The sequence below is a fragment of the Gossypium hirsutum genome, chromosome D12 (assembly GCF_007990345.1).
Source record: "Gossypium hirsutum isolate 1008001.06 chromosome D12, Gossypium_hirsutum_v2.1, whole genome shotgun sequence".
NCBI lineage: Eukaryota > Viridiplantae > Streptophyta > Magnoliopsida > Malvales > Malvaceae > Gossypium > Gossypium hirsutum.
Window position 1 is genome coordinate 37,709,144 of NC_053448.1, and position 9,727 is coordinate 37,718,870.

At 31.3% G+C, this 9,727-nt stretch overlaps 1 pseudogene; it reads right to left on the bottom strand.

The window, feature by feature from the left end:
* Positions 1–4,969: 4,969 nt before the first annotated feature.
* Positions 4,970–8,859, bottom strand: LOC107945539 (vesicle-associated protein 1-2-like; annotated as a pseudogene).
* Positions 8,860–9,727: the final 868 nt, after the last annotated feature.

A 9,727-nucleotide genomic window follows, 5' to 3' on the forward strand; every position in this document is an offset into this window, starting at 1 on the left:
TAGCCGAATTATTTGGGACCCTATTACAGCCCATATTTACTGTAATATCACATCAGGTCCTCGTAATTTTATCACTTTAACATTCTAGCCCTTAAACATTAAAATTACCAAAAATTACTTTGCAAAATAGTCCTATTTATCAACAAAGCTTAATAATCTACCGTAAAACTTCAAGAATATCCAAAACTCATCAATGATATAATCCATAATCTTTAACTATTTTGAAAACGAAGATACAGGTTAGTTGGACCTAGTTGCAATGATATAAAAAAACATACAAATTACAATAAACCAATTAAAATCAACTTACCAAATTGAAGGACAAGCTTGGCCGAAGCTTGCTCTCCTATTAACAATGAAGTTTCGGCCTTTTGGAAGAAGATTCAAGAAGATAACACTTTCATTTGACTTTTATTTTAGTTATAATTTACTTTTTACATAATTACAATTATACCCTTTTAATTTACACTCAAATCTTAACGTTTTCAAGTCTAAAACCGTCCACTACTAACCATGATGGTTTAATTACCATTCTAGTCCATAAATTTTCCTTTTAAACTAATAAAACTATCTTTTTCAATCTTTACGATTCAAGAAGATAACACTTTCATTTGACTTTTATTTTAGTTATAATTTACTTTTTACACAATTACAATTATACCCTTTTAATTTACACTCAAATCTTAACGTTTTCAAGCCTAAAATCGTCCACTACTAACCATGATGGTTTAATTACCATTCTAGTCCTTAAATTTTCCTTTTTAACTAATAAAGCTATCTTTTTTTATCTTTACGATTAGTCCTTTTTAATTAATTAATTATCTAAACGATAAAATTTCATAACCAAATTTTAACATGACACTAATAACCTCATAAATGTTAAATAATTAATATTTACGGACTGACACATCAGAGTTGTGGCCCCGAAACTACCATTTCTGACAATACTGAAAAATGGACTAATTAGAATATCCTTAATTAATTAGGATTTAATTACAATTTACCCAATATAGAGAATTCCACATCATCCCCTTCGTTGGGTCATTTAAGGAAGGTTCAATTACACAATTGGTCCTTCAATTATATTAAAATCCAACTAAACAAACTTTATTTCAATTTAACCTTAAACTAATTAGGACTTAATGAATAAATAACCCAAAAGTTAGTGGAATGATTGACCTCCACCACCGCTTGGAATTTTTGACTATTTTAATGACCATTATGGTCCCTTTACTATTTTAAATCTAAAACGATTAACTTTTACCTTTTTTACTCTTTAATCCTTTTACCTTAATTAAACAATAAATCATCAAAATTACTGGACCAAACTTCAATTCACATATGATACGACTCTGTAAATATTTAATAAAAATAGTCACGAGCTCAGGTTACAGAAATGGGTCCCGATATCTCATTTTTCAAAACCACTTGACTTCTAGGACAACCACTTATACTAACCATTAATTCAATTAATTAAAAATTCATGAAACCAAAATTTAATATAAAAATTATTATTGACTTGTATAATTTAAATACTAATTATATGAACTTACTCGTCGAATTTGTAGTTCTGAAACCACTGTTTCCGACACCACTGAAAAACGGGTTGTTACATTGGAAATGGCGGATGAGCCACATTTGTCTACTAGGGTTTTTGCGTGTTCCAGGGGTGATGATGGACAAACCTTAGGCAATGTTGAGTTTAGGCAAATCCATATCGTCAAACACGACAATTTGTGTAATGCCTTGATGGCAAGCCAAACTGAGCATTTGTGACGAATTATCTGAAAAGCTTTTATGGTGTATTATTCGGAAAGCCTTAATGACGAAGTTATTTAGGAAACCCTTATGGTGAGTTATTTGGAAAGTCAGTATGGTGAATTCTATAACGCTTAAGTGCGAGATGTTAGCCAGCCTTTGTGAAAAGATCTGGGTATGCCCTTGTAGCAATTCTAAAATAATTCTTGGCAATATATTCAAGGGATAAACCCGCCATAATAACCCACTAGGACAGACAACTTGGCATATCCAAAATTTTAGGTGGTGTAAGTGCCTGCCAAACCTGGAAGTTCTCACATTATGTATCGAAGTCATCTGTGATTCTATTGGATGATCTAAAACCTTGTATTCATCAGAATAGGTTCGTTGTTGGGATCAACTTAAATATACTGTGTGATTGGAATTTGGTCAACCGTCAAAACCAGTATAAGAATCCGCCAAAGGCAGCATCTGTATGTATATCATTCCGAGAAATGTATAAAATTCTATTCCGAGAAATGTATAAAATTTTATCTTCAAAATGGATTATGAAATAGGATCGGCATTAGGGTGTGAAGCTTATGATTTGTGCATACAGCAGAATGTGTATAAAGTGGTTAAGTGTATAGATTAGCATAAAATTATCCGCCAAGGTTTGAAAGAGAGCCCAAAATTCTTGAGTCGAGGAATTCAACAGCATCGTTTAAAGGTGATAATGGTTGGGACTCACTAAGTTCCATTGAACTTATGGGCGTTTATTTGTAATGCAAGTTCTTAGAATTGAACTAGTGCGTCAGGAGGGACCAAGCCAGTAATGCAACAGGATGACAGTTTGAAAAGCGATATTATGCATATAGAGGGGCACTCTTGGAAATGTGGCAATTAGTACTCTACGCCATGATTTAGTTTGGTTTAATAAAGATTTAAGTTGTGATGTTTTAAACTACTTTTGAGAATTTGTTGTATTTAATTGTCCCCTTTAAAATCTTTTAACTTAAAAGGAATATAAAGAAATAAGAAGTATATCCAGTATGGTTCTTGCCAGTTGTAAAATTTTCGTTAAGTATGTATGTATTGTAACATCCCATATCCGGATCTAGTAAAGCGAGTGGGTATAGGGTGTTACAAAATTCCTTTCCTCATTTCTTCTCTAATATGATCTGACCCTAAACAATCACGTGATTATCAGCATTCGAGTGAACCATCCCAAAGTTTATTTTTGTTGAGGGGGTCAACTCTTTTGGGACAAGTTTTCGAAGTGTCTTGTGCCAGGAAATTGACCGAACCCTCAACAATCGAAGGTATTTTCCTCGTATTGGAGTTTTTTATCCGATCCTCACGAAGAACCGTGTACGGTTCACAAAAGAAGTTTTGTCCCACTTCTTGAACTATACCCATTCCCTCATTCTCTATCCACTCCTTTCCAACATCCATAATTTCACTCACTACTGTAGAATGACGGCTCAGCACTTCATGGTTGAGCTACCACTCACTTCCATCGAACCTCTTTGTTAATAAACCATATCAATAATATCTAAACGAACTCTTAACCTTTTATATAATTTAGAGTTAAAAAAGTCTTAAAATAAATCAACATTTTAATTGAATAAAAAGTTATTTAATGAAATAAAATAGAAATACATTTAAATACTATAGAGCATGGGATGGAATAATTCATGGGTTCTTAATTAAACCCAAGAATGTGGACCGAATGATAGTTCCTGGCTACCATCAAAATTAAATATTCTTTTGGTCCCTAATTGAGGGTCCATTAAATATATGAATTGGACTTGTTATGTTATTTTATTGTGTATGATATGCTTGACTAAATTGACATCACGAGTTAATCGAACATAAGAGCATAGAGAGAGGTAGGCGATGACTTTAGCCTTCCAAAACTGATAAAATTGCTCTGTAACTCCTTTAATTTTTTTTAAGAATACGAGTTAATATAATGATAAATTTGCACTTTAACTCTAAAAAATTTATAATTCATCTCTAATCCAGGCAAGGGGCAAGCGATGGTCTTGTCCTCTTATAAATAATAAAATTGCTCCATAACCCCTTCAAGTATTTTAAGAATACAAGTTAGTATAATGATAAATTTACACTTTAATCCCAAAAATTTTATAATTCATCTTCAATCCCTTAAAAGTAATTTTTTTAGCACAAAATCAATTGAAAAATGACTAAACCTCCTTTTTTTTTTCAAAGTAATAAATATTTTTTAGTATATTTTTTCCTTTTTATATACTATAAAAAAATCCATTTAAACCAACCTATGGTGAGATCTAAACGTAAACCATCATAATTTCTAAAATCTCGATATTATCAATTCAACAATCAACAAATATTGAATAATGTAGTAAGTCATATGTTGCATACTTAATGAGAAAAAACCCAAATTTAAACCCTAAAATCCACATTATTCAAAAGAGTGTTATTTTATATAAAATATATATTATATAAAAAACCTAAAATACAAAAATAACCTTATTATTCTTTTTTTTTTGGGATACCTTATTGTACTATTTTGGCCTTAGTCCCTTGATTAAATAAGGATAACATCAATTTTAGCCCCCCCCCCAATAGTTATTTATTCAATTAAGCCTTTTTAGGCCCTTAAATACGGAAATTTTGTATTTTTACCCTCCAAAAAATTAATAATTCAGTTTCCATAGTTTCATCAAAAGCTCAAGAATTGTTCATAAAAGTAGACCAAAATTAAGCAATCCGGTAATTTCCCACTGGAAAACTATCAAACTATCAATACAATGAAGAATAGTTGCTTTACAGGTTTTTTACCTATATATTATAAAATTAAAAAAAATACTAAAATAGTATGTTAAAAAAATTATGTATCAAAATAGTACATCCAAAGAGGTAGAAGGTGAGATTATGTACTAAAATAATACATCCAAAGAGGTGAAAGGTGGTACAAATTCTGACACATTTCAATTAAATAATAATAATAATAATATTTTAATAGTGGTGCCAAAGTGACCGGGCTACACCACTTTATCCAGCCAAATTGATAGGCGGCACCACTTGTTGTATTTGACCCGTATTTTCTTTAGGTGCCACCTATTAAGTTACCTTCACCAATTTTTTTTTTATTTTTTATTTTGTTTTCAGTCAAATTTGTCAAAATTCTAGAGTGGTGCCGCTGTTTGAATGTACCATTTTGGTACATAATTTTTTAAACATGCCATTTTAGTAATTTTTATTTTATTTTATAATATATAGGTAAAAAACCCTTGCTTTACCCATCACACATTAGATATGCTTTTTTTTTTCCTAGCATCCATAGTAAGTAAATACAATCAACAAAAGCTACAATTCATCAGTCAAAGTATGTCTTTCTCCAGTTCTCTACATTTTTTTCGAGCTTGTATCGGCATCGAAGAATAGAATAGTAGTAGTAGTAGTACCTTGGTGCCGTGGTCATGTTAGTTTCAAGAGGTACCCCAGAATGATGCTGACTAAACCAACAAGAATTACGTATACAAACTTCATACCACTGTAATCTCTCTTCGCTTCGCGTCCCAAGAGTTCCTGCAAATTTAAGTTTTGATGTAAGGTCGGGATAAGCTCATATCGATATCAGAACAATACAGGACCCTTTGCAGAAAATGACCATGATTGAATGATATTATCAACTGATATAGCTTAACATATTAGCATTTGGTGTTCTTAAATCTTTATGTTATGAGTTGAGGATCCAATGATTAAACTTACCAGTTCTTGCTGGAGCTTGTTATTTTCCAGAATGGTGGCGTTTTTCTCCTCATTTAGCTTGGAAATGAGAGCCCTTTTCTGCAATTAAAAGTATCTTTCAGAATGATAATTTTTTGGGGGGGCTGGGGTTAAATTGCAAATTCTAAACATACTTCAGTGATAGAGAAAAAGGAACATATCTTTCAAGTGTTTTTTTTTTTCACGGATGATAATTCTTTTTAACATGTTTCGATTTGATTATGTTCATATAAAAATAATGCAAAAGAGCCTTTAACGTGAGTAATAATAAAAAATTTGGGTAAACTATACTAACAATAGTCACTCAACTATTAGTATTTTTTTTTGGTTACCCAACTATATAAAAAGTTATGATCACCCAAGTATTATTAAATTTTTTCTTTGATCACCCAACTATTCAATTTTGTCTCTTTTAATCACTAGCAAGCTAACAACGGCAAGTAATTTGATCTTTTTTCCAATTTTACTTTTCTTTACGACCCCTTTCACCTAAAAAAACTAAAAATTTATTACTAAATTTAATTAAAAATATGCAAATAATAATAATAATAATAACACCTAAAAATCCATAATTTTTGTCTTTTATTTTTCTTTTAAATTAACCCTCAATGTCACAAAGAAAAGCAAAACTGCAAATATATATATATACAAAATGTGTAAATGTTAAGAATTAATTTTTTTCAAAAATCAAGACTAAATTGACATAATTTATAAATGTTGAGAGTTAAAGTTGCTATTATGCCAATTTTAAAAGCTGCTAGCTGGTGATTAAAAAAAGATAAAATTGAGTAGTTAGGTGACCAAAAAAGAAACTAATAATTGAATGGCCATTTTGTAACTTTTTATAGTTGGGTGATCAGAAAAGAAATTTACTAATTGTTGGGTGACTACTAGTGTAGCTTATCCTAAAAGAATACCAGCATTTGTTATCCGACAAGGTGATAGTGCCATGTTTAACGCAGGGCTATGTTAGATCCACGCTTATTTCTCACATCAAGTGCATTCGAAAAGAAAAGACCAAAGGTTAAATCTTAAACGTGTACCTGACATAAGTGTTCATCTTAAATGAAACAAACTTCTACAGGATTTCAGAGCAGGTTGTTTGCCTACGTGAGTGTACCCTAATATAGGAGTCTAGTACTCCTGACATCGTACCACCTCGTGGTTAAATCATGCAAGGAAGTAATAGAAGTCGGAACCACCTTTTAGATGAGAAATTTCAGTGACTACTAAAGGATTGTCCGGCATAGTGGGACACTTCTCTTCATATGAAAAGAAAGGAGACAACGTTCATTCCTATCCTTCTTGACAGCGTTCATATTTTTATGTTCCTAGATAGTCCTAAGAACCGGTCTAAACACACGACAAGAAAATGGAATGAGAAAAGGTCTGGGTAATATCACTATCTAAGTGATATTCATGTTCATCCTTGCTATAGGGAATCTAATACGTGAAGATAATTCACTTGTTAATACGGACCCACTCTCACTACATATAAGTTTATAACAACGACAAAAGTGTCGTTATTGCATTAACAGGGTATGTTAAAATTGCTCTTTAAACCACTATGTAAAGTCAGCAAACACAAGCCCAATACGAAGTAGTTTTCATTAGAAGCGACTAAGCGACACCTAATCTATCTCCAAAGAAGATATGGCCAACCAAATAAACTACAACTTACAACTGCCACTCGGAATCAGTAAGCTCAAAACATGATTCGATGTCAAACATAGAGACAAGGAATACTCACAGATGCCAAATCTGCACTGTTGTAGCTACCATTGTCTGAAACGGAAGCCCGAGGTGAAGAGCCTTCTTCGGATCCTTCTTTAACAGGTGAAGGAGGTCGAGGAGGTGCTACGTAAGCAAACCTCAATTTACACTCCTCAACATGATGTCCGGATTCTTTATTAAACTAGACCGAAAAGCAAACAGTTAGAAAACAAAAAACCCAAACTTAAAATCAAATCTGGTAGAGTAAAAACTTATCTTTGCATTGCATATCAGGAGGTGCTTCCTTTTGAGCCTGCATCATAACTGATTCCATAAATTAACCAATTAAACTATGATTTCAAGATTTGAAGATGATACATGATTAACAACAAGTAATTATAGATAAGTTCGAGTTTTGTGAGAGAGAGACCTGTAACATTCCATGTAGACCAAGGCAGAACAACTCCATTGTTAGGCTTTACACAGTATTTCCTTGGGTTTGTCGTTTTGACCTGGAAAACAACGTACATAAAAAAGCTTTGTTATCATAAATCGCTAGCTCCATAGAGATTTTCGGTAAAAGATTCATGGAGGCACTTGTACTAGGAGTCAGGTTACATTTTTGCTCCCTTCACTCAAAAAATGAGCAAATTAGTCCTTGTACTTTAGATCAAAGAGCAAATTATTCCTATTAAAAGTTCCATCCATTTTTACTATTAAAAACCGATCTGTGTATATAACCATGATGTACACGTGGCATGGTTATTCCATCAATCACGTCAATGTTTTTAACAATAGAAATGGATGAAATTTTGAATAGAAAGACCAGTTTGCTCTTTATATGACGTACAAGAACTAATTTGCCCATTTTTTGAGTAAAGAAAGCAAAATTCAATCTGACTCATAGTATATACTCTATAATACTTTTACTAGCAACTTTCGAATTGGTACGCATGTTTCAAAACAAATAACACTAGCAATCCTACTTTATTATAAAATTATTGAGTAAAACAAATAATTCACAAACTCCAGAATTTATATATATATATAGAATTATGTATTTACATAAACACAAAAACAATACATATATGATCAAAAATTAAGTTTAATAAATCGAATATAAAACCAGATAATCTTATATTACAGCAAAATCCCATATTAATTTACTCACAGGAGATTTAAGAAATAGCTTAATTTTACCTTAAAAGCCACATAATTGTTGGTCTTGTTGGACAGATTTAAAGAACATGAAATCTGCTTTTTCAATTCAACTAAATTCAAGAACAAAAATTGTTAAAATTTTCGAAAAAAGCAGTGGAAACGATGAAGATATGGATCTGTAAAGCAACAAAAAAAGTTAATTTTTTTTAAAAAAAGTTAATTTTGTAAAGCTTTGAAAGATGCTTACAGGGAAATTGAAGCTCTTGAGGATCGATGCTGAGAAGTTCGCCGGTGGTCATCTTAGTGAGAGGGTCGCCGGAGATATGAACTATTGGTGGAGGGTTTGGGTCTACGGCGTGAGAGGATTAGAGGTGGAGATTAAGACAACGGTGAGCGGTCTTCGAGAGAGAGGTGAAAAGCAAGAAGCGTGGGACAGTGAGGTTTGACTGGTTGTGTCCGGTTCTATTTATTACTGTGGTTATGAAAATTATATGTGAACTTATTTATCAAGTTTATGAACCAAAAATAATAAATTGCCTATTGATACTACTATAAAACATTTCATTCAAGTAGTAAATATTATTATAATGGCATTTCATTGTGTAAAATAATCTAATATATTTTAAATATTCAATATATTACTCATAAAAGAATCAGTTAATGAATTTAATGATTAAAATTTTAAATTTTAGAAAATATAGAGACCAAAAATGATCAAATCTGAAAACATGGACTAAATGTAGAATAAATTAAGCACAAGCTTGAAACAAAAACGAGGTTAAATTTAAAAGATTTTTTTAAAATATATGTATCAAAATTTAAACATTTGGTACATATTGCATGAATAATTTAAATTAAATACGTTAAATCTAAATTGTTCATGCAATATATAGATGTGTTTAAGATTTGAAGAGTGAATTTTAAATATACTCTACTTTATATCTAAACTAGCATTTAACATTCAAACTAAAGTTAGGTCGATAAAATAACCTAATCGATGTAATACCAATAAGTTGAAAACTTGAAGGTTCTAAAGTTTAAACACTAATTTAAAATTCTAACTATACTTGAGGACCTCTATGGCAATTAACCCCAAAAGAGAGAAAATTGATGTAAGAAAACCTTGATTAATTATCATAAGCATATCGATATATTTATGCTAACTTCTTTTTTCATTCTATTACATTAAAGAAATCACATTAAAATTGACGATTAAGTATTAACTCGATTAGTGCGGGCATTGTTATTAATACAAAAAGACGTAGGTTTAAGTATGCTGAAACACATTATTTTTCTATTTGTGGGTAAGGGAGAAACTATGCGTAAAACATTGTATCAA